The sequence below is a fragment of the Panthera uncia genome (assembly GCF_023721935.1).
Source record: "Panthera uncia isolate 11264 chromosome A3 unlocalized genomic scaffold, Puncia_PCG_1.0 HiC_scaffold_11, whole genome shotgun sequence".
Taxonomy (NCBI): Eukaryota; Metazoa; Chordata; class Mammalia; order Carnivora; family Felidae; genus Panthera; species Panthera uncia.
In genome coordinates this window covers 20,883,722-20,907,856 of record NW_026057578.1, presented here as the reverse complement: position 1 = coordinate 20,907,856, position 24,135 = coordinate 20,883,722, and positions in this window count along the sequence as shown.

Below are 24,135 nucleotides of genomic sequence, written 5' to 3'. Positions count from 1 at the left end.
ATTCTTCATTTTAAGTGTTTTAACTATTCTGGTTCTTTTGCCTCTGCATGCATTTTGAAATTGGCTTGTCTGTATTTACAAAAACTTTTTTTTTTTAATGTTTATTTAAAGAGAGACAGAGCGTGAGCAGGGGAGGGGCAGAGAGAGAGGGAGACACAGAATCCAAAGCAGGTTCCAGGCTCTGAGCTGTCAGCACAGAGCCCAAAGTGGGGCTCAAACTCATGAACGGCTAGATCATGACCTGAGCCGAAGTTGGCGCTTAACCGACTGAGCCACCCAGGCGCCCCTGTATTTACAAAAATTCTTACTAGAAATTTGATAGAGATTATGTTAAGCCTACAAATAAATCTGGGGAGAAATATCATTTTCATTATGCTGAACCATCCAATCCGTGAACACAGTCTATCTCTCCATTTATTGAGGTCTTTTATTACTAGATTTTACTTCTTAATCCTTCATAGAAATATTCTGCTTCAATATCCACAGATGAAATTAGTCTGTGAATTTCTGTTTGCTGCTTTGTCTTAGTCAGCTCAGGCTGTGTAACAAAATACCATAGACTGGGTGACTTACATCGCAGATATTTATGTTTCACAGTTCTGGAGGCTGAGAAGTCCGAAATCAAGGTACTGCTCAATTCAGTTCCCAGCTAGGGTCCAAATCCTGCCTTACAGATGGCCATTTTCTTGCTGTGTCTTCATATGGCAGAGAGAAAGAGAGATCTCTCATGACATCGTCCACACGTAACCACCTCCTGAAGGTCCCACCTCCCAACACCATCACACTGGGAGTCAGGGCTTCAACATAAGACCGTGGGGGGAGGGCACAACCCACAGCAATGTCGGTACCCTTCATAAAAATAACGGGGCAGTGTCCCTTATTTCTTTATGCTCTGGAAGAGTTTGATGAGCTCTGGAATCACCTGTCACTTGCAGATTTGGGAGGAACTATGCAGTTCACTTGGATAACTTTCTCAGCCACTGGCACAGTTATGAGTCTGTTTAGCCGTTCTGTTTCTTCTTAAGTCAGTTTTGGTCATTTGTTTTGGGTTTTTTTTTAACTCCTGTTGGTTTGAGATCATCCTAATCTTCAAGCAGATTACCACTGCATTCTGCTAAATGCAACAATTAAAGAGAATAAAGTAGATCTATATAGGTTGACGAGGAAAAATCTAGAAGATGTAAAAATACAGAATCCAGTTTTTAAAACAATGTTTTATTTTGAAACGAGACTCTAATGCCAAAATAAAAGTTCGTTGTAACAGTATTATATTACTCTGAGACCTGAGCGAGAGGTACCTTCTGCCTTGGGCTTGCACTTTTGAGGCACCTGCTCAAGTTCCCTCCAGATGTATCACACCCCACAGGGGACACATCCTTCTAGAGCCTGAGACTTCCTTCTAGACCAGGCTTCCTACTCCTGGGAACTTCAAATTCATTCCAGGGTCCGTGAGGGCCTCCCCTCTTGAGGATGATATGACCCCTGCCAGGTCCAACCAGTATTGAGGTGGGAGAGGAGCTCGGATGTACAGGTTGGAGTCCCCCCATACACACAGGCGTGCACAGGCCCTCGTGGTGCAGACAGAGTCATGTGTGGAAGGTCAGGGTGGCCTCACTGCCACGTTCTGGCAAGGAGCTCGGGAGAGTCCAGAGATTCTAAATCTGAACCCGGTTTTCCAGGTCTATATGAAGGTATATTTGTTTAGAGGTAGGAGGATAGGACATTTTTATTTAAGGGTTTATTCACTGGATTTACCAAAAAATATGCAGACATTTGCTATGTGAGCCTTGGCTGAACATTTGTTCTGGGCTCCACCAATGTCCTGTGAGGGCCTAGTCATGTTACTTCTGGGGAAAGAGGTAGGACTTGCGGGGAAGAAGGTGAATGAGGGTGTTATGGGCTAAATGCTGTCCCCCGTCAAATTCATTTTAAAACCCTAACCCCCCAGCACCTCAGAAGGTAACTGTGTTTGGAGATAAGGCCTTTAAGGAAGGGATGAAGTTAAAACGAGGCTGTTAGGGTGGGCCCTCATCCAAGCTGGCTGGTGACCTTATATATATATTTTTAAGTTTATTTATTTATTTTTAAAGACAGAGAGAGCGAGTGTGCACACGTGGGGGAGGGGCAGAGAGAGGAGAGAGAGACGGTCCCAAGCAGGCCCCGCACTGTCAGCGCAGGGCCCGATGCGAGACTCCAACTCATGAACCATGAGATCATGACCTGAGCGGAAACCAAGAGTCAGACGCTCACCCGACTGAGCAACCCAGGTGCCCTGGTTGGTGACCTTACAAAGAAGAGGACATTAGGACACACAGAGGGACACCAGGGGCACGTGCACAGCCAGACAACCACGTGAAGAGACAGTGAGAGGGCCACCACCCGTACCCCAGGAAGAGAGGACTCAAAGGAAACCAACCATGCAGGCACTTTGATCTTGGACTTCCAGCCTCCACGATGATAAGCAAGTACATTTCTGTCGTTTAAGCCCCCCAGTCCGGAGTATTTTGTCAGGCAGCCCTGGTGGGCTAAGACAGGGCTTTAGCTGTTGACTCGATGTTTTCTTCTTGTTTGACTCTTGTTTCTAAAGCACACGTATCCATGCATTATTTATGCAATTAAAAGATACATATTAAAATGTCCTCTTATCATGCTTATCTGTCATTTCTCATTCCTCATTGTGCCTTCTCTGTCTGTCTTCCCCTTTGATTAGGCTAGCTGGCGGCTTATCTGTTTTCCTGTGTGGGGTTCTTTTCCGCAACAAACCAGCTCCTCAACTTACCGAGACTACCTTTGTTGTGTTTTCCGACTCAGTAATTTCTTCTTGTCTTCATTCTGTCCTTCTTCCCTTGGGTCGATTTTCTTGCTCATTTTATATCTTCCTGGGTTGAATGCCGGATTCAGTTTTCCTTGCTCTTGGTAAGGTTACTGGGGTCTCCCTACAGCTTGGGTTCCCACCACCCTGGGGCTTGAAGACAGGCCCAAGGTGTGACCTTCCCTAACTCAGTCCACCTGTACCCAGAGGCATCATCTTTCCAAGTAAGGATGTTGGCCTGACCTTTCCAGGTCCTCTCACCTACTTTTGGGAAACTGGCACCTCCTTAATATCTGGGACATAGGCAGGGGCTCTCCAGATCGCCCTTAGAGGTGTGGCCGATATCCCTGTGTCTGGAAGACGCTCTTGCCAGTTTGCTCACATCTGCCAAATTCACCGTAGACAGCATGTTCTACTGTGACTCCCTCCTCTGTTTTGTCTCTGCTGCTGCTGCTGGAGAGGGTCACCAGGGGGCTTTCACTCAGCCCTCTTTTCCTCCTCACACCCATCCGAGTGCATTGCTTCTGTCTATTGCCACATTCTACGAAAGCCAGTAGCTGGATCCTCACGAAATTGAGAGATTATGTGTTGAAGTGTCTGACTCAAAGTAAAAGCTATTAACTTTGTGGATCCCTGGGGATACCTCAAAGGTCACTCTGAAACCGGAATTCAGTGGGAAGTCCTTGTGCCCGCCGATGAGGACAGACGAGGCATGTTAAGATGCTGTTGGGAGAGAACGCAGTGGCCTCAAATCATGTCTCTTGGACAGGGAGATGCCCTGAATTGTGTCTCACGCAGGCCACTCCACGTGGTCTTTAGGTAAAGCGGCCACCAGGCTTTACTGGTTTAATAATATTCCTTTTATCTTCCTGGGCGACATCAGGGAGTTCGTTGAGTGGTATAGAAACACGGTACTCTCCAACTTTCTTTGTTTTTCCTTTAACGTTTTATCTTTCTCTTTCTCCTTTCCATTTTGTTCTTTTCATTCCTTCTCCTGATCCTGTAACAAATTTTTAAGCACCAGTATTTCTGATGCCCAGGAGGTGTTTTTATGACTCTTTCCCTTTTCCTTTGAATAAGAGCTTATCAGCTCTTCCTTTAACCAGAATTCTTACCTTCTCATAGTCTTTTAAGAAACAGAGTAATCTTTGATTTACCCAAACTGGCAATTATTATGTAAAACATGCTTTATGTATCTCGGTCAGTTTTCGCCAGGTTGTGCTGCGGAACAAACAATCCCCAGATCTTCGTGGCTCATCCCCACCCTGGTTTATCTCTCACTCACGTCACATGTCAGCTGAAGTCCTGCTCCAAGTTCTCCTCCTTCTAGATCCGGTCTACAGGAAGAAAGAGAAAATCAAAGTGCAAAAGGGACGAGCCAGCCAGATCTAATCCCTTTTAAAGGCTTTTGCCAGGAGCCCACCCCTTCCTGGTTCGTGTGCGCTCATTCTGCAGCCTCCTACAGCATAAGCAGCTTCTCCAGCACCCAGTTCTGCAGTGTGTGGCAGCCAGCAGCACTGAGGGGCCGGCAGCTTCCCCCTGCATCCCCACCTAGGGCGATTTTACATCCCAGTGTCTCCACTGGGATACCTTCTGTGAATAGCTTTCCCCAGCACCACAGAAGGCAATTTTCTGGCAAGTTCCACTAACACAGACCGCAGTGACTTGTCTACCATCTGGTGACCCACAACCGTGCCCTACTAACAAAGTCTAGATCTCACCTCTGGGGGGAGAAAAAGGGGGAGGTGGGAGCTCTAGCTCAGCTCTGAGAGTAGCGGCTGCTCCTTATCCTGTGTTCTCTTCACTTCCCACTAGCCCCTCCCTCAGGACTGCAATCCCCGTGATAGTTTGTCATTCTTTATACTAAACTTTCCCTGTTCCAATTACCGTGTGGTTTTTCTCTCCTGATCGAATTCAGATTAATGCACCCACCCAGCATTACTGGCTCCCATCTCATTGGCCAAGACTAGCTCAGGGCTCTTTCGCTGGACAGGCAGCCGCTTCAGCCAACCCAAGATTCTGCTAATCAGGAAGAGGGGACATGAGGTCTTACGTAAGCAATTGGCAGTGTTTGCTTCGATAGCAATATATCGATAAGGATATTGCCCAGAGCTCCAATTACTCTTTCTTTCTTTCTTTCTTTTATTTTTTGAGAGAGAGAGAGATAGAGTGCATGCACGTGAGCAGGGGAGGGGCAGAGATAGAGGGGGACAGAGGATCTGAAGCGGGCTCTGCGCTGACAGCAGAGAGCCTGACGTAGGGCTCAAAACTCAGGTACCACGAGGTCATAACCTGAGCCCAAGTTGGCCACCCCGGCGCCCCTCCAAACTTCTTTGTTCTCTAGGACACTTCTCTTGACCACACCCATGGGTAAAAACTCCCCCCTGACCCCATATCCAGGCTCATTTCACACCGTGCATGCTCCCAGGCACTATGGATCCCCTCAATGTAGTCTATTAGAAAAGGATTAAGTAAATAGAAACAAATGTAACAAGTACGATTTGCACTGTTATGGGTATCACGCCGACCAAATGTCTCACAATGTCCCTCCAGCCTTTGAAAGCCCCCAGCCCTTCCAGCCTTTCAGAGTCCGCGAGCCACAGCAGTCCCGTCGCCCCTCCGTGTGCTGTGACCCGTGTTGTTCTGCCTCCCTGACCCTTTGAGCCCCTTTCACAGGGGGGCTGACACAGTGTCTGTCCAAGGCAGCTCCTGGCCCAGTCACACTGGCCCCCGCAGGCAGGGATGAGTATCATCTCCTTTCTCAGAACACTCCCGGGGCTCTAGGGCACGTCCCTGCGGCGCAGACACTGTTTCATCCGCTCCTCTGACTCGAGTACAAGTTCCAGCTGACATGGAAACTGGAGGCGGTGACAGCGGCTTCCTGCGTGACTTCGGGCAGGTTATTTCCTCTGTCCTTACTCAGGGCTTGCTGTGAGCGTACAGGAGACAGTGAATGAGTCACGTGCTCGTCACCGTGCCCAGCACAGAGTAAGCTCTCAGTAAATGCTAGTCGGAGGCATTATTCTTTCTATTTTTTAAGAGTTCCTGGTTACCTTATCAGAAAGAGGGGCGTCTCCCCCCAAGAGCGGGTCCTCTCTGGCTGAGGAGCCTCCAGGTGAGTTCTGGCTGCTTTGAGGTCTTGCGCATCAAGAGAGGCCCCTCTGAAGGGACAAAAAGGGAAAGCAGGAGGCAGGCAGCTTAAGGAACCAAGCTCTTCGGATGGATGTTAGCCTGAATTCGCAGGAAACCTGGTACCATGAGATCTTTCCAGAAGCCCAAGAACGGCATTCAAAGTGCGGGCTACACCGCCACCTGCTGGCCATGTCTTGGAGAGGTAGGCTTGAAGGAGCGTAAACAACTGGTCACCTAGGATGCTGGTTAACCAGGCAGGTTTCTGACCCACACGCTTGGGGTGCTGGGGGTGTCCGCATGTTTACTGAGTCCTTCGGGCAGTCCAGTGCTCCCCTCCTCTTCCTACAAGGGGCCCCCACTGTTAGGTTGAGAACAAAAGTGTTCAAAATGATGTGATGAACTGAGATGGACTTCTGCCCCCAAACACCTAACCTGAAACTAACTGGGAGGAAATAGCAGACAAACCTAAATAAAGAGGGTGGCCTGTACTCTTCAAAAATGTCAAGCTCGTGAAATACAAAGAAAACTAGCGAACCGTTTCCAACTCAAGCAGACTAAAGAGACAGGACAACTGAATTGCAAGATATGATCTAAGATTTTTTTTTTCTTTTGCTGTATAGGATGTCGTGGGCAATTGACAAAATCCAAACGGCTCTTCTGACAATATTGTATCAATGTCAATTTCACGATTTTGATCATTGTACTGTGACTTTGCAAGAGAACATCCTTGCCTTTCGGGAACACACCCAGAGGTCGTTAGGGGTAAAGGGTCACCAGGTCTGCATCCAGTTTGCCCACAGTTCAGAAGGAAAATATATGCACACGTGTAGTCTTAGTGAAGGGTGTTCAGGAATTCTTTGCACTGTTGCTGCAACTTTTCTAACAGTCTGAAATTGCACTGAAATCTGTTTAAATTTTTTTTCACAGCCCTCCTGAGAAAATACAGAGTGACGTAATGCCAGCATACATTCAGTTACGCAGTCATTACACCAGGAACCCCTCATAGATGGTAGCTACTCTTGTGGTGAGCGTTGCACCCCATATAGGCTCGCACAATCACCGCGTTGTGCACCTGCAACTAATATGACGTTGTGGGTCAACTATACTTTTGGAAAAAAAAAATAATAATGAATCAGGGGCGCCTGGGTGGCTCAGTCGGTCAAGCATCCCACTCGTGATTTCGGCTCAGGTCATGACCTTGCAGTTTGTGAGATCGAGCGCTGCGTTGGGCCCCGTGCTGACAGTGCAGCGTCTGCTTGAGATTCTCTCTCCCTCTCTGTGCCGCTCCCCCCACCTCTCAAAATAAATAAATACACATTTTGAAAATAAATTAATTAAGTAAAATAAGTAAAACACCGTACAGTGGAAAAACAAACAAATAAATAAAACAAGAGCACCCCACCTTTTTATGAAGCCCTCGGTAGGGGCCGGGCGTGTCCTAAGTACTTGTCGAGATTTATCTTGTTTGTCCTCACAGCAATCCTATGGGAGAGATGCTTTTATTCCCCCTCAGTTGTCAGACGAGGAAACCTTCACTTCAGACAGCTGCGTGCCAAGGCCTCCCAGCTAGTAAGTGATGAAACTGGGATTCGGAGTCATCAAAACCCACCCAGTAGCAGGTAGGGTCCACAACACGGGACGAATACAGTCCACCTCGGTATTGAAAGGACCGGGGCCCGCTCCTGTGGCTGCCACATTGGACCCCACAGTCTCGGCCCAACTCACCTGGGCCCTGGCTCTGTCTCTGCTCACGTCGCTGCCCCTGGCCGCCCTTCTCACCACCTCCAGTAGCCCTCCCCTCCCTCCTCTTCTGCGCTGAGCCACCTATGTTCCTTCCATGCCCCCTCCCTGGGAGGACGCTGTACCTCTTCTGCTCTCCTAGGATCCTCTAGCTGCCCTCCCTCTGAGACTCTCCGACTCTCCCATCTCCCGCCATCATTCCTTTGGCGGAGGCAGAAGAGTGTATTGCTCGCTCCGGCTACGGACTCAGGCCTGGATTCCAAACCAACCCTGCCACTTACTGGCTGTGTGATCTCGAACAAGTCACTGCACCTCTCTGAGCATCTTATAAGTCAAGCAGAGCTATTATAACCCAACTCATTATGAAGAGAAAGTGAGCCGAGCCATACCTGCAGCCCCTTTCATGTGACGTCTGGCAAGCAGTGAGTGCTTAATAGACGCCAGCTCCTATTCCTGTGTCCTGTCTCCATCGTGACGGCTTTACATTTTTTCGGTTAAATTCGTGATAAGCACGTGTCGAAGTTTTATTTCAGTCTTGCCACACAGCCATGTCACAGTTCCCTTTTGTTAAGGACATTTTGCAGGAAAAGAGAGTGGCTGGATCATCACCATTAAACTGGATACAAGACAAAAGATGTCTAATAATCAGCTGGATGTGTGGGTAGCTGATTTCCCCAAAGAGGTTTTAATCGTGTTAAAGCTTATCAGAAAATTGCTTAAGCATTTATCAGGAATGCTAATTTCCTCCCACAGGGACTGTGTATTGCATCAAGCGAGAGAATTCTACACCAGACCGTGACTGGGGCACCTTCTTCTTAATCACACCCGCAATAATCAAGGCTGACATTTCCTGAGGCCTTACTATGTGCCCAGCCTGGAGCTGCGTCCCAGGCCCAGCAGGTGCTGTTAGCAGATCCTGGATGCATTCCATCATTGCCCCCCATGCCCATGGAGCATGCTCCCACCCAGTTCAGGGCCGGACGGTTCAGGCGGCTACTACGCCAGTGGAATGGGTGAATGGGGGTAGCGGCCATCATGCCCCAGGCCTTCGTGCAATGTGGCACGCATACCCTCTGCTGCCCTCCATGCCACCAAGATAGAAATAAACAGGATTCTGCAAGTAGAAACTACCCACCGCTCCTCCGATTTAGTGGGTGTGTTAAGTAGGTGCTGTTCAGGAAAGTGGGACGGGGTTAGGCTTTCTGGTCCACCACCGTCGGGTGAGGCCTTTACCAGCCAGCTGACAAGGTGCTTTATTCTGGCCACAGAGCTACCGAGGGCTCGTTAGTTACCAAGCATGGATGCCTTTCCTCTGACAGACAATAAAGAGTTGGATCCAAGTTGCTCATTAGCTTCTTTGGGGATTTGTTGGACATCTTGCTGCCGTACGAACGAACAAATGGATTTGGCTCCTGGCTGCGAGGATGTTTTGGAAGGAACGGATCCACCTATCCATTGTAAAGAGCAAAGCACTCTATCTGACTGGGGTGCGGTGTCTCCAAGTTAGTCTGGGATGAAGTCGGTGGTCCTCAAAGTGTGGTCCCCTGACCGGGACCTTGTTAGAAGTGAGAATTCTTGGCGCCCCACCCCAAACCTACCGAATCAAAAACTCTGGGGGTGGGGCCCAGATATCTGTCTTAACAAGCTGGGCTGCGCGTCCCAGTTGGAGTGGAGTCCAGCTACGACGCCTTCTCTTCTTTCCATCTTTACTCGCTTCCCACCCCCCACGCTTCCTTCCTGTCTTCACCCATCTGTCCTCCCCTCTAAACCAACACCGTCTCAGAAGCCCCTGGGGTCGATCGAAGCACTCCATCGGGGCGGTGAGACCCCACGGATCACGAGGAAGACGGAAGGTTACCAAGCTCCAGAAAACTCTCACGTTCTCCCAGCTGAATGTTGGAGAACAAACCTGCCTGGGTGAACTAGAAAACGCTGTGATGGCCACCTGAGGCCACGGCTCCATCCGCTTCTGGGGCGGAAACAAGACCAGGCCAGGGTCTGGAGTCTGTGCTGTCCTGGTGTCAGCTTTAGCATCACAAGGATGTTTGGAGCAGAACGGCTTGGGCAAAGAACAGCACAGAAGAAGTTAAGAAAAAGCCGTGGGTGACCACAGAGAAGCCTGGAGCACTGAAGCCATTCAGAGAAAAACCCAACACACAGCTATAGGACAAACCTAGTGAAACATACCAGCATTTTCTAAAGACTCAAATGGATTTCCTGCAGAGCTGGCGGTGGGAGGGGGGTGGTATTCAGTGGATTATTCGAGGAAAGAGTGACTCCTGAAGGCTGGAGAGCTGGAGACCGTCATGCATGCAAAAAGAACTTACAACGGATTCTTTCAATAAACATGTGCCCAGTGCCAACAATTCACCGTGGCACAGGCAGGATTTTAGGCAGAGGGCAGATCTGGTCCCTTCTGGCAAGCCCTGCAGCCAGCTCCTCCTATGGTTGGGTCTGCTCAGACCCCTCAGGATCTCAGGGTATCTCAGGGAAACTAAATTCCAAGGCCCCCTGCTGTGGACTTAACTGTGTCCCTTCAAAATTCGTATGTCGAAACCTAACCCCTAATGTGACTGTATTTGGAGGAAGGAAGTAACGAAGGTAAAAATGAGGTCATCAGGGTGGAGCCCTGATCCAGTAGGATTAGAGTCCTTATAAGAAGAGACCCCAGAAAGGTCTCTCTCCCTCTCTCTCTCTGTCTACTGTGAGGACACAGTGAGAAGGTAGCCGTCTGCCAGCCGGGAAGAGAGTCCCCGCCAGACCCCAAAGTGTCTACCACCTTGACCACGACTTCCCAGTCTCCAGAACCACGAGGAAATAAATTCTGTTGGGACGCCTGGGTGGCTCAGTCCGTTAAGCCTCTGACTCTTGACTCTGGCTCAGGTCATGATCTCACGGTTTGAGCGATCGAGCCCCGCGTCGGGGTTTGCGCTGACAGCGTGGAGCCTGCTTGGGATTCTCTCTCTCCAGCCCTCCCTGTCTCTCATGTGTGCTTTCTCTCTCGCTCTCTCTCTCAAAATAAATAAACTTTAAAAAGAAAAGAAAGGAAATTCTGTTGTTTCAGCCACCCAGTCTATGGTATATTATTACAACAGCCCAAGCAGACTCAGACACCCTCTGCCCAGCCACACGAAGCTGTCCGGTTGTCCAGGCTGTGCTACAGGTTAGCGCTGGGAACGCCTCGGGAACATCCCGGGGGACGCCTCCTGCAGACTGCTGAACCGCAAGCAGGGCCAATGACCCCCTCCTTGTCTTCTGTGTTCTCTCTAATCCACCACCAACAACCCGCCACCACCCCCCCCCCCCCCCCGCCCCCGGCTTCAAACCTGAGTCCCAAGCAGGGAAACTGGGACACCAGCTTAGCCTTTCATCTCTGCTCCTCTGTTCATCTCCTTCCTCAACCTCCCAAGCTCAAGAAGACGACAGGCTTTTCCTCTGTGGCTCCTAATTTTATCTTCTGTCTTCCTGCACCAGCTAAGCCTTCATGGTGGACCGCAGTGCCTCTCCACATCCCTGAAAATTCTACTGGGACAGATTCTCCGAGTTGGCTTATCGATATAAGAATTTGGAGAAGTCGATTTGCAAGGCGTGTGTCCTGTTGTACAATCCAGTGTGTGAATGGCAAAGACTGACGGCTGCGGTCTTTCTTGGCCTTCTCTCTGCAACAGATTCGAATTTCCCCCTGGCCACACAGATATCTGAGGTATAATGGAGAAAAGATTATGGCTGGGAAGGGCAAAAGAGAAAAGCACATCAAAATGAAAAGATTACTACCCCATTCTGAGTGTATAATCTTTAACAAAAATCATATCATGTTTTACCTACTTCTCTGCTCCTGACTTCATTCACCTGGAAGGACATCCTTACCTTTCACGTTGGCACGGAAAGATCTCTCTCATTCTCTATCTCTACCGCCCCAGTCTCAGCCACCAACATGCCTCACCTAGATCACTGCCTCAGTCTCCTACCTGGCCACCCTGCTTCCCACTCCTGTCCTGCCTCGGTCTGTTTTCCAAACAGAAAAGAAGATCTTTAAAAAATAAAGACGTCAGAGGCACCTGGTGGCTCAGTCAGTTGAGCGACCAACTCTTGGTTTCGGCTCGGGTCATGATCTCATGGTTTCGTGAGTTCGAGCCTCCCCTCGGGCTTCACCCTCACGGTGCGAAGCCTGCTTGGGATTCTCTGTGTCCCTCTCTTTCTACCTCTCCCCCACTAGCGCTGTCTCTGTCTCTCTCTAAATAAATAAATAAACTTAAAATAATAAAGACAGCAATAAGACAAATCTCCTGCTGAGAACAATTGGAAAAAGTAGATAAAATATAAGAAGCATGTTTTTAAAGACATCGGAGAGCTTTGGAGTCCAACAGCACTCGAGAGATTCAGTTGTGGTGATGGGGAGAGCCTCAGTCCCTTCTGGGGAGCTTGGCTGAGCGTGCACCCCCTCTTTCTCTCTGGGACACTGCTAAACTCATGGGGGGCTGGAGGCTGTGGGTCCGGGTTTGACTCCTGGTAGAAATCCAGAAAATTTTAAATTACACCTGTGGCTCATGTTACATCTCTACTGCGCAATACTGACCTAAACTAGGGTCACGAGGTTTAAGGAGCAAGGACGGCGTGAGGCTGCACATGTCAGGACGTGCCCATTTGTGGGAGGGGCTCCAGGCGCATTGTTTTATAACAGCTTTATTGAGATGTAATTCACACACTATAAAATTTGCTCCTTTAAAGTGTGTGATTCAGTGTTTTTTTTTTTTTTAGTATTTAGTACACACATCACCATTATCTAATTCCAGAACATGTTCATCACCCCCAAGAGAAATACCCATAACTGTGAATAACCTAAAACAGCTTGGAGCCTTTTAACAAGTTTGGACCTTTTCCATTTGGAGGTGCCCGGACTGTTTTAAAAAATGAAGAAATTCTGAATAGGTTTTCAGGTTTGATTTACAAAATGTATAAAATTTAGATACTTATGGAGCATCTGGGTGGCTCAGTCAGTTGAGCGTCCGACTGTTGGTTTCGACTCGGGTCATGATCTCACGGTTCAAGAGTTTGAGCCCCAAGTTAGACTCCGTGCTGACAGTGCAGAGCCTGCTTGGGATTCTGTCTCTCCCTCTCTCTCTGCCCCTCCCCTGCTTCCTCTTTCTCTCAAAATAAATAAATAAACATTTAGGGGCACCTGGGTGTCTCAGTTGGTTAAGCGTCCAACTTCGGCTCAGATCACAATCTCACGTTTTGTAGGTTCAAGCCCCACGTCAGGGTCTATGCTGACAGCTCAGAGCCTGGAGCCTGCTTCTAATCCTGTGTCTCCCTCTCTATTTCTCTACGCCTTCCCTGCATGCGCTTGGTCTCTCAAAAATGAATAAACATTAAAAAAAATTTTAAATAAATAAACGTTTACAAAATTTAGTTACTTACATGTAACATATAAATGCTATTAAACTGTCACACAAAAAATGCCATGAAAAATAAGTGTGCTTGGGCAAGTGTAGGATCCTTTTTTTTTTTTTTTTTTGAGAGGGAGAGTGCAAGCAGAGGAGGGGTACAGAGGAGGACAGAGGAGCTGAAGTGGGCTCCGTGCAGCAAGCCTGACGTGGGGCTTGAACTCACAAACTGGGAAATCACCACCCAAGATGAAGTCGGATCCTAGACTGAGAGAGCCACCCAGGTGCACTGGATCTGTTTTTTAGACATTACTTTGTAGGGCACCGGAGATGATATTGGTCCAGTGAAGAGACACAAATTTCACTTTGAGGATTAGTTTCCTGACAGTCCAAATCCAGAGGCCCTTTGGGAAAAGGGACCCAATCATACACGGCGTTTTTCCCACTGCTGCACACCCATAGCATCCTAGGCTTTGGTTATTTGGGGATTATGAAATACTTTGCTAGGTATTATAAATACAGACAAAAATATACCAAGAAGGACTGACTTTTATTAAAAGTTAGGGGGGAAGTCTAATTTTTCTATTTCAGAGAGTACGTGATGAGTTTTGCCCACCCCTCCTTAGAGCAATGCCAATTTTCTCAATCCCACCTGCCCAGCGGCCCCTTCCCCACAAGCTCCAACGTTCCTTTACCGAGAAGATAATAAGGAATAAAGAAATTGGGGCATCTCTTGGCTGATGGACTGCAGTAACCAGTCCCTACGTGAGGCCAACCTTTCTCCCTGGGTCCGTGTAAGGATTTGTGGAGCTTAGGTTTTGTCCTAAGAGATATGGGGAGTCATCCAAGTGTTTTAAACAAGAAAGTGACATAATCACGTTAACTTATTTTAAAGGATGGTTCTGGCTGCTACACGGCAAATGGGCTACAAGGAGTAAGAAAGGCATCAGGGAGACTAGATAAGAAGCTATTTGTCATAGTCCAGGTAGAGATATTGGGGAAGCTTGGATGAGCAGCGATTAATGGCAAGGAGTGGTCAGATCTGGACACTAGCACTGCCAGAACTTGCTAATGAATTGGAGTGAAGTCCAACGGGAAGACGATTCATAAGTGCTTGGCTTAATTACTGAATGGATGTGTGAAGGAGCACTTTGGGATGCCTACCAGACACCCACGTGGAGATGCTGGGCTGAGATTTAGTGCTATGAGTCTGGATCCCAGGAGAGAGGAAGGAGCTGGAAATATAACATGAGCCTTATACGTATAGAAGACACGTAGAGCCAAGAGACTAGATGAGGTCACCTAGGAAGTGAGAGAAGAGAAGAAGGCAAAGGCTGGAGCCCAGAACATTCCAACATTTAGAGGTTGAGAAGAGGAGCAGGCATGAGCAAAGGATCCTGAGAAGAAACGGTTAAGTGAGGTAAGAGAAAATGCCAGAGAAGGTATTGTCCCCACAGGCAGGCACGCTTGAAACTAGAAAATTTAAATATGAATTGCAAGGAAGGGAACGGAGATTCTTCTTCTTCATTCTTCTTCAAGTGTTGGCCCGGTAGCTCCGACCTGACCACCCTCTCTTATAGAACAACTTTAAACGCTGGACAAAATGTACAGAACAACTCTCTGAAAGCATCGGGCAGCAATCCAAAGCTGGAAGATACCAGAAAGGAGTTAAAACCTGAAATAAGGGGGGCGCCTGGGTGGCTCAGTTGGTTAAGCGTCCGACTTCAGCTCAGGTCATAATCTCACAGTTCGTGAGTTCGAGCCCCACACTGGGGCTCTGTGCTGACAGCTCAGAGCCTGGAGCCTGCTTCAGATTCTGTATCTCCCTCTCTCTCTGCCCCATCCCCACTCATGCTCTGTCTCTCTTTGTCTTGAAAATAAATTTAAAAAAAAACATTAAAAATAATTAAAAATAATTTTTTAAAAAACCTGAAATAAGGGATCAACACTGGGTGAGTTTCCCACTTTTTTTATAGCTTTTAATTTGAGGGAAGGGGACAGTCTTGCTGGTTTGAAGAACCAGAAGACAGAGTTTGGGGCAACCATAGTGGCTGAAAATAAAGAAAGAATCCTCTCAGAAAGAGAGGAGCCTCAGGGGTACCTGGGTGGCTCAGTCAGTTAAGCATCCGACTCTTGATTTCAGCTCAGGTCATGAGCTCACAGTTCACGAGTTTGAGCCCCGCACCGGGCTCCATGCTGGCAGTGAAGAGCCTGAATGAGATTCTCTGTCTCCCTCTCTCTCTGTCCCTTCCCTGTTCACTCTCTATTTCTCTCTCTCAAAATAAACAAATAAACATTAAAAAAAAAGAAAAGAAAAGGAGGAGCCTCAAATTCTGTGTATAAAGTCTGCCTAACTCTCTGGCTGACACCTGATCTAGGACACATGCACAGTGCAAACTCTAAACAGCCCGAAGGTGGATGAAAGAACTGAACTGAGATTTCAGCTGCTTCCCAGCACAGAGAAGACCAAGTTTTCCATTTAAGATCAACCAAAGTAACTGCCTGCTTTAAATATATATATTTATATATGTGTGTGTGTATATATATATATTTATATATCATATATAAATAATATATAAATATAAAATATTTATTTTTTAATTTAAATTAATTTAATTTTTAATTTAATTAAATTTATTTAATTAATTTAATTTTAACTTTAATTTAATTTAAAATATATAAATTATATATAATATAATATATAAATATATTTATATATAAATAAATAGTATATATTTATGTAAATAAATAATATATACTTACATATAAATAATATATATAAATTTATATATTTTTTTTAAATTTATATATAAATATTTTTAATATATATATTCTTCAGAGGAACATAACAAAATCTAAAGCTCTCAGATCATTCACAATGTCTAGAATACATCCTAAATTACTCAGTGTGCGAAAAGCAGAAAAACATGAGCTGCACCCAAAAGCAAAGACAATCAAAAGAGACCAACACTTAAAGGATCAAAGTGTTAGAATTAGCAGACAAGGATTTTATTTTATTTTTTTAAAAATTTTTTAACGTTTATTTATCTTTGAGACAGAGAGAGACGGAGCATGAACGGGGGGAGGGTCAGAGAGAGAGGGAGACACAGAATCCAAAACAGGCTCCAGGCTCTGAGCTGTCAGCACAGAGCCCGACGCGGGGCTCCAACTCACGAACTGTGAGATCATGACCTGAGCCGAAGTCGGACGCTTAACCGACTGAGCCACCCAGGCGCCCCTAGGATTTTATTTTTTTTAATGTTTATTTATTTATTTTTGAGAGAGAGAGAGAGAGAGAGAGAGAAAGAGAGCACGTGAGAGAGAGCATGCATGCCCAGGAGAGGGGCAGAGAGAGAGGGAGACAAAGAATCCCAAGCAGGTTCCACCTTGTCAATGCAGAGCCTAATGCAGGGCTCAGTCCCTGAGAGTCATGAAGATCCATGAGATCATGACCTGAGCCAAAATCAAGGGTCTGATGCCTAAGTGACTGAGCCACCCAGGCGCCCCGACAAGGATTTTAAAGTACCTCCTGTAACTGTGCTCAGGGACATAAGGAAAATACACTCATGGTGTAGGAACAAATAAGACATCTCAGTAGAAACTTTTAAGAAGAACCAAATGGAAATCCAAGAGCTGAAAACTTACAATATCAGAAATCTTAATGCTCACTGGATGGATTTAACAGCAGATTGAAAATGGTAGGGAAAAACAGGAGTGAGCAACCTCAGGAAAAAGTATCCAATCTGAAGAACAGAGAGAGCAAAGATTGGGGGGGAAAAAACAAAGAACTGAGCCTCAGGAACTAATATAACGATGTCAAAAGATCCAATGTGCATGTAATTGTAGGTCTAGAAAGAGAAAACAGAGTGAATGAGGCCAAAAAAGGTTTTTTAAATAATGACCATAATTCAGAAGTGTCACAAATTTGGTGAAAAATATAAAATTGCAGGTTCAAGAAGTTCAACTAATCCTGGCAGGATAAATACAAAGAAAACCACACCCAGGGGCACCTGGGTGGCTCACTCGGTCGAGCATCCAACTTCTGCTCGGGTCATGATCTCATTGTTCATGAGTTCGAGCCCCACGTCAGGCCCTGTGCTGACAGCTCAGAGCCTGGAGACTGCTTTGGACTCTGTGTCTCCCTCTCTTTCTGTCCCTCCCCTGCTCACACTCTGTTGGTCTCTCTCTTTCAAAAATAAATAAACATTAAAAAAAATTTTTTTTTAAAAACCACACCCAGTCACATCATAATACAACTGTTAAAAAACAAAGATTAGGAGAAAGTTTTGACAGAAGTCACACACAGACACAAAGTCACAACAGGGGCACAGTGATTTGAAGGATCCATGAATCCATGACTCATCAGCAACGAGGGAGGCCAAGAGACAGGCTCCATCTAGCATCTCCATCTAACATCTTTAGAGGGTTGGAAAGAACAATTGGATTCTATATCTAGCGAAAATGTCCTTCAAGAAAGACAGTGCAACAAATTAAGGAATGAAGAGTTCACTGATGCACAGATAGAGCATGTTGGTGGTGGCACAGGGGTGGGGCCCCTGGAGGTGGGGTCACCCAGGAGAGCCTCACTGAGAGGGGAACACTGCCAGCGGGAACCCGACAGCTGAGTCGCAGCCAGCCTTGGGACAAGGCTCCCATGACACCTTTGCTCTAGCGCGTGCCTGGCAGGTGCACCATGAATTTGTATGGGATGAGCAAAGGGAATGGTATATGGATGAAACATATGTGAAAGACATCAGACTTTGTCTTGACAGTTCTAGAGTCAACTAGAGTCCCGGGGCCAAAGTGTAGAATTTGCAGGCAAGCAGGAAAGAGTTCTCAGTTAGAATTCTGTTAGTAGAAGAGTGTGATGGCTGAAAATTCCCTAGGGTGTAGAGCAAACTGGTTACAGAAGCGACAGAGACTCTAGTAGAAGGTAGGGGAGGCAGTGCTGGCATAAAACCTCACCCACCCATCCTCAGCCTGTCAGTCTACCCTTGGCTGGTTCCCCTCAATATCCCAAGGTGGCTGCCACAGTTCCAGGTATCACGTACTTCCATGACAACCTCCAACAGCCGCGGGCTATGTCTCCCCACACAGCTTATGTACTGTCCGTTAGGAAACCTTCCTCAGGGGGACTTCTACACCTGTCGGTGGCCAGGATTGGATCACATGCCTTTTCTAAGTTAATCACTGGCAAAGGAACGATACTGCCTGCCTTCGACAAGTCAGAATTTACTAGAATCACATGGAGGAGGAGTGGACATAATAAAAACCCAGATTTAGGCAACCACTTGGTGTTCCTGCATAATGTTTCTTCATTTTGTTCACTTGAGTGTGAGAGATGAAAAGTCAAGGTCTTAAGTTTACTAGTGTTCATTCTTTCATTCATTCATTCATCAAATATTTATTGAGTGCCTATTCTGGGTCCAATGGTGCGTTGGAAGGAAGTTGTAAATAAATATGTTGTAAATAAAATATGGAAGACCGTCTTTACACCCGGTATATGTATTTTAGCATGTGGTTTTGACAGTATAGAACCAAATACTTTTCAGACGGGGGAAAAAGTGATTTTTAAAAAAAAGAAAGGTGGTCCATGTGGACAGGAAGCAGATCTGAGATAGGCCACAAACGAGCAGTGGGTTCTGGCTCCTGGCCCAAGTTTCGGAGGCAAAGCCCCCAACCTTTCCCTAGATGAAACAACCTAATGTGAATGAGTTCAACTTGATAGAAGGAAACATAGCAACAATTTGGCAAAACTTGTAAATGCAAATATCCCACCAGCCAGCGTATGTGCTTCCAAGAAGAATTCCCACAGACATGCGCACAAATACATCGGCACGACGATATTGTTCGCAGTGAAGTTTGCCCCGGCAAGAATCGAACTAATCCAGATGTCCATCAAGAGGAGACAGGTCAAACAAACTGAATTTCCCTATCATGGGATACTCTGCCATCATTAAACTAGATGGGCCAGATCGGCATGTGCTGTTATGAAGCCATTTCCAAGATCTATCAAGTGCAGAAAGTCAGATGTAGAGAATTTGTGTTACTATGCGTGCGTCTGTGGTCACCAAGTACGTCTGCAAGGATGAGAAAGACACTGCCTCTGGGGCAGAAAGCCGAAAGACTGGGGACAGGTAGAAGGAAGAGTTATGGTCGCCCTTTGATATCATTTGTTCCATTTTTATCGTGTATAGATACTGCGTATAAAGACATTTTGCAATCAGGTGAACTAGGGCGTTAGCCCAGTCCTGGAAGAAGCTCGGGATGGAATTGAGCCCAAAGGATCAGTGACAGACACAGTGCCCCTGCTGCAGGTCAAGGTCTATGCAGGCCTGGGATGGACCTAAGAGAGCGGTCAAGCGGTTCCACTGAGGGAGAGAAGGAAAATGCCGTGGCTAGGCCTCCCGTGGGTGTTTGCAGGTAGGTGTGCACCCCCTATCCTTGGAAGAAGAGGGTCTTGGGTGGGAGGCAGTGAGGAGACCAATCCCAGGATGAGGTGGCGGAAGGAACACTGAGACAGGTGCAGGAGGCCCTGGGGGGCCCGATGAAGAGGGCAGCGCCTGTAAAAACGTCTCGAAGGCGTGTTTTCAGCACAGAGCTTTTGCAGGGCTTTAACCCTGGAGCTCTGACACATGAACTTCCAATCTCCTGGCTATGACCTCAAGTTTCAGCCCCAGGAGAATTGAAAGCCACAGTTAGGAGTTTTCCTCTGCTGCTGGCTTCACGTCTCTGGCAAGATGAGATGTCTCAGGAGATCGGCTCAAGGAAGGGTCCCCAGGGCACAAGACCTCACTGCCTAGGCTCAGCAGGCACCAGACATTCAGGCCATTCCCAAATGTGCTCCTGTTTAATTCCCACACAACTCCTACAAGGTCAGTAGCGTTAGGCCCATTTGGGGGATGGGATACAGGCTTACGGAGAAATAGTCATGCGGGACCTTGACTCAGATTTCAGCACTGCCACGACTTTTAACTGCCATCCTCACTCCTTACAGATGATGGGACACTCTTACGAGTTGGAGTGTGCCCCCTGCCAAAATCCCATGCTCAAATCCTAGCCCCCAGTACCTCAAAATGTGATGTTGTTTGCAAATAGGGCCATTGCAGAGGTAACGAGTTAAGATGGGTCAGTCGGGTGGGCATCTAAGCCGGTGTGACTGGTGTCCTTATGCAAGAGAAATTTGGAGACAGACGTGCACAGGGAAAATGCCACTCCACGATGAGAGCAGAATTCGGGGTGATGTGTTTACAAGCCACAGAATGCCGAAGACTGGCAGAGAGCCGCAGGAAGTGAGGAAAGGGGACTGGAGCAGATTCTCCCTCGCAGCCCTGAGAAGGACCCCGCGCCACCCATACCCCAACCTCAGACGTCGCAGCCCCGGAACTGTGAAAAAACACACTTTTGTTATTTAATCCCCCCGGTTGTTCACGCGGTCACAGGGGCCCTAGCCAACTACTATGGGCAGTATGATCTGTCCCCCGAATCCTTCCGGAGGCCAACCACATGGGCACCCTTAACTGAGATCTTCTCCATCCTCCCACTGCTGCTGGACCTCAGGGCAGAACCCAAACCCCACCTGGCCAGGCTCCTGGTGAAACTGTTTCCAGGAAGTTGTAAACAAAGCCCCCCTCCTATCCCTTCTCCCTACCATCTGATGGGAGAGAGGGAAAGACTCTTGGCTGTCCCCCTAAACAAAGCCGAGACAAAAGGGCCCCCAGGAGAACCACCCCTAGAAATGTCGGCTCGATAACAAGCAGACGAAGAAGAGGCAAGGACTACCTCCCTGATGTCCCGTCTTCCAAAGGGGAAGGAAACCGGACTCAACTCTGGCCACAGGCCTCGGGTTGTGGACGTGAAATTGGGGGCCGCAAATAGAGGACAATTCTCCCAAGGGTTGAGTTTTGTCTGGGGCAGCTGCTTGGAATTGAAGTCTGTCACTAACAGGACCTATGGGGGCCTCCGTTTACCCACTCGGAGCTGAGAGATACCAGGTTTGGTGGGTGCTGATGAGTCTCAGCAAGGGTCACCTCACTGCCACAGAGATAAACACAGAGGACTTCCAGTTCCCCCGGGTAGCCCCTCCCCCCCTCCTTACAGGTCAGAGCAGGGAAAAGGGAGGGGCGCGGGAAAGAGAAAACCGCCCTGCATGCACACGCATACAGGCAGACCCATGCAAGCTCACACACGCACGCATGCACACACACACGCTCGTATACAACCACACACGTGTGGACATGCATGCACACACGCGCGCACATACGCGCTTGCTCGCTCCGAGCCACGAGAGCCTCCGGAAGTCTGCACGAGGCAGAGGGAGAACATTACGTGGTAGAATATGAGATGCAGGTTTACCTGGACAGGACCAAGTCTTCAACCGACCGTGATGGAAGGGTTTGAATCAGGACTGAGATGTCATGAAAGGACCACCCCCCCCCTCCCCGTGCAGGACAAAAGGGGGATTTAACACAACATAGGGATTGTCAATTACAGGGAAATGAAAACTCTTGCGTGTTCATACTTGACCAAGGCGCTTCCAGAGGAGATTCTGCCCGTGTGTGCTCCTTGTTCTCCATCACTCTCTCCCCTCCCCACACACCCCTAACCCTTTGCTTTCCCACAGTTCCTTGTGCTTTCTGGAATGCACAGTGCTGCCTCAGGCTTCCGTGCTCCGGCTGGTGCTGTTCCCTCTGTCCAGGATACCTTTCCACCCTGTGGCCGTCTGCCAGACTCCTGCGGGTATTACTTCGAAACCCAAACCAAGCACTGTCTCCTGTCTTGATTGCTCCCTCTCTGGGCTCCCACGGGCCCTGGAATAGAAGCCATCAAAGCACCTTCGGTGTCTCCTAGCACTTCCCACAGTGGAATTTTATGTTGATTCGACTGGAAGGAGATAGGAGCCGGGAAGATGCAAAAGAGGGTCGAGAGCCAGGCTGCTCGCTGTACATCTTGTTACATTGATTGACTGTTGAGCCATGTGAAGGTACTTCTTATTTGAAGAAAATTAAACATACAAGACAAGGCAATAAACGGATTGATCGTGCTGCTGTGTAAAGCACTACTCTACAAGCAAAAGGAGGGAAGTATTGCCACATAAAATAACACGGATTAATCTCAAAAACAGAATGCTGTATGGCAGAAGCCGGTTAGCACAGTCAGTATGCACACTGCATGGTTCCACTCACACGAAGTTCTAGAACAGACAAAATGGATGGTCACAGGAAGCAGGCCAGGGGTTTTCTGGGAAAAGAGGGGGGATCAGCGATTGGCTGCTAAGAAACACGAGGGAGGGGCACCTGGGTGGCTCAGTCGGTTAAGCGGCCGACTTCAGCTCAGGTCACAATCTCGCGGTCCGTGAGTTCGAGCCCCGCGTCCGGCTCTGGGCTGATGGCTCAGAGCCTGGAGCCTGCTTCCGATTCTGTGTCTCCCTCTCTCTCTGCCCCTCCCCCCGTTCATGCTCTGTCTCTCTCTGTCTCAAAAATAAATAAAACGTTAAAAAAAAAATAAAAAAAGAAAGAAACACGAGGGAAATTCCCAGGGTGATGCAAATGTTTTTATTCTGACCGTGATGTGATCACACCGGTAAATACCTGCGTCAAAACTCATGGAACTCTACACTTAAAATGTCCGTGTTTTACAGGAACCCTCTTGCACTGTTGGTGGGAATGCAAATTGGTGCAGCCGCTCTGGAAAGCAGTGTGGAGGTTCCTCAGAAAATTAAAAATAGACCTACCCTATGACCCAGCAATAGCACTGCTAGGAATTTATCCAAGGGATACAGGAGTACTGATGCATAGGGGCACCTGTACCCCAATGTTTATAGCGGCACTCTCAACAATAGCCAAATTATGGAAAGAGCCTAAATGTCCATCTACTGATGAATGGATAAAGAAATTGTGGTTTATATACACAATGGAATACTACGTGGCAATGAGAAAAAATGAAATATGGCCTTTTGTAGCAACATGGATGGAACTGGAGAGTGTGATGCTAAGTGAAATAAGCCATACAGAGAAAGACAGATACCATATGGTTTCACTCTTATGTGGATCCTGAGAAACATAACAGAAACCCATGGGGGAGGGGAAGGAAAAAAAAAAAAAAAAAGAGGTTAGAGTGGGAGAGAGCCAAAGCATAAGAGACTGTTAAAAACTGAGAACAAATTGAGGGTTGATGGGGGGTGGGAGGGAGGGCAGGGTGGGTGATGGGTATTGAGGAGGGCACCTTTTGGGATGAGCACTGGGTGTTGTATGGAAACCAATTTGACAGTAAATTTCATATATTAAAAAATAAAAAATAAAAAAATAAAAAAATTAAAAAAAAAAGAGAAAAAAAAAATGTCCGTGTTTTATTGCACACAAATCATATCTTAATAAAGTTGCTTTAACGCAATGTAGGCAAGGGGCACCTAGGTGGCTCAGTCGGTTAAGCATCTGACTCTTGATTTCAGCTCAGGTCAGGATCTCACGCTCCGTGGGTGCGAGTCCCACGACTGGCTGTGCGCTGACAGCACGGATCCTGCTTGGGCTTCTCGCTCTCTCTCCCTCTCTCTGCCCCTCCCCTGCTTGTGTTGTCTCTCTCTCTCTCTCTCTCTCTCTTTCTCAAAATAAATAAAGATATAAATATACGTTAAAATTAAAAACAAAAACAATAAAAAACAAGAGAAAATTTACAACTGTCTGGAGCCTAGAGTCGCAGAATCCATCAGTCGTACGTGTGGCCTGACTTGAGATCATCTGGCAAGACGTCAGCGGGGAGAACACGGGGGGGCCCGTGGAGCCAGAGCACAGGCCTGGCGGGCTAAGGCAGTGGAAGGTCTGGTTGGAGAGGCGCGCCAGAGCCAAACAACGGGGCGTTGACATTTCAGTCTGTAAATAACGGAGAATGAATGGAGGTGTTCATCACGAGAGAGGTGTGGCAGGAAGGCTCCTCTGGCAGCACTGGGCAGGAGAGTTTAGAAGAGGAAGAGGGTGGGGGTTGTGGTCCCACTTCCGCTACCCTTAGGCCAGAAATAAACCTCAAACGATTCCACAGGCGACTTTCTCCCCGTCTCAAGTTGCTAAAAAC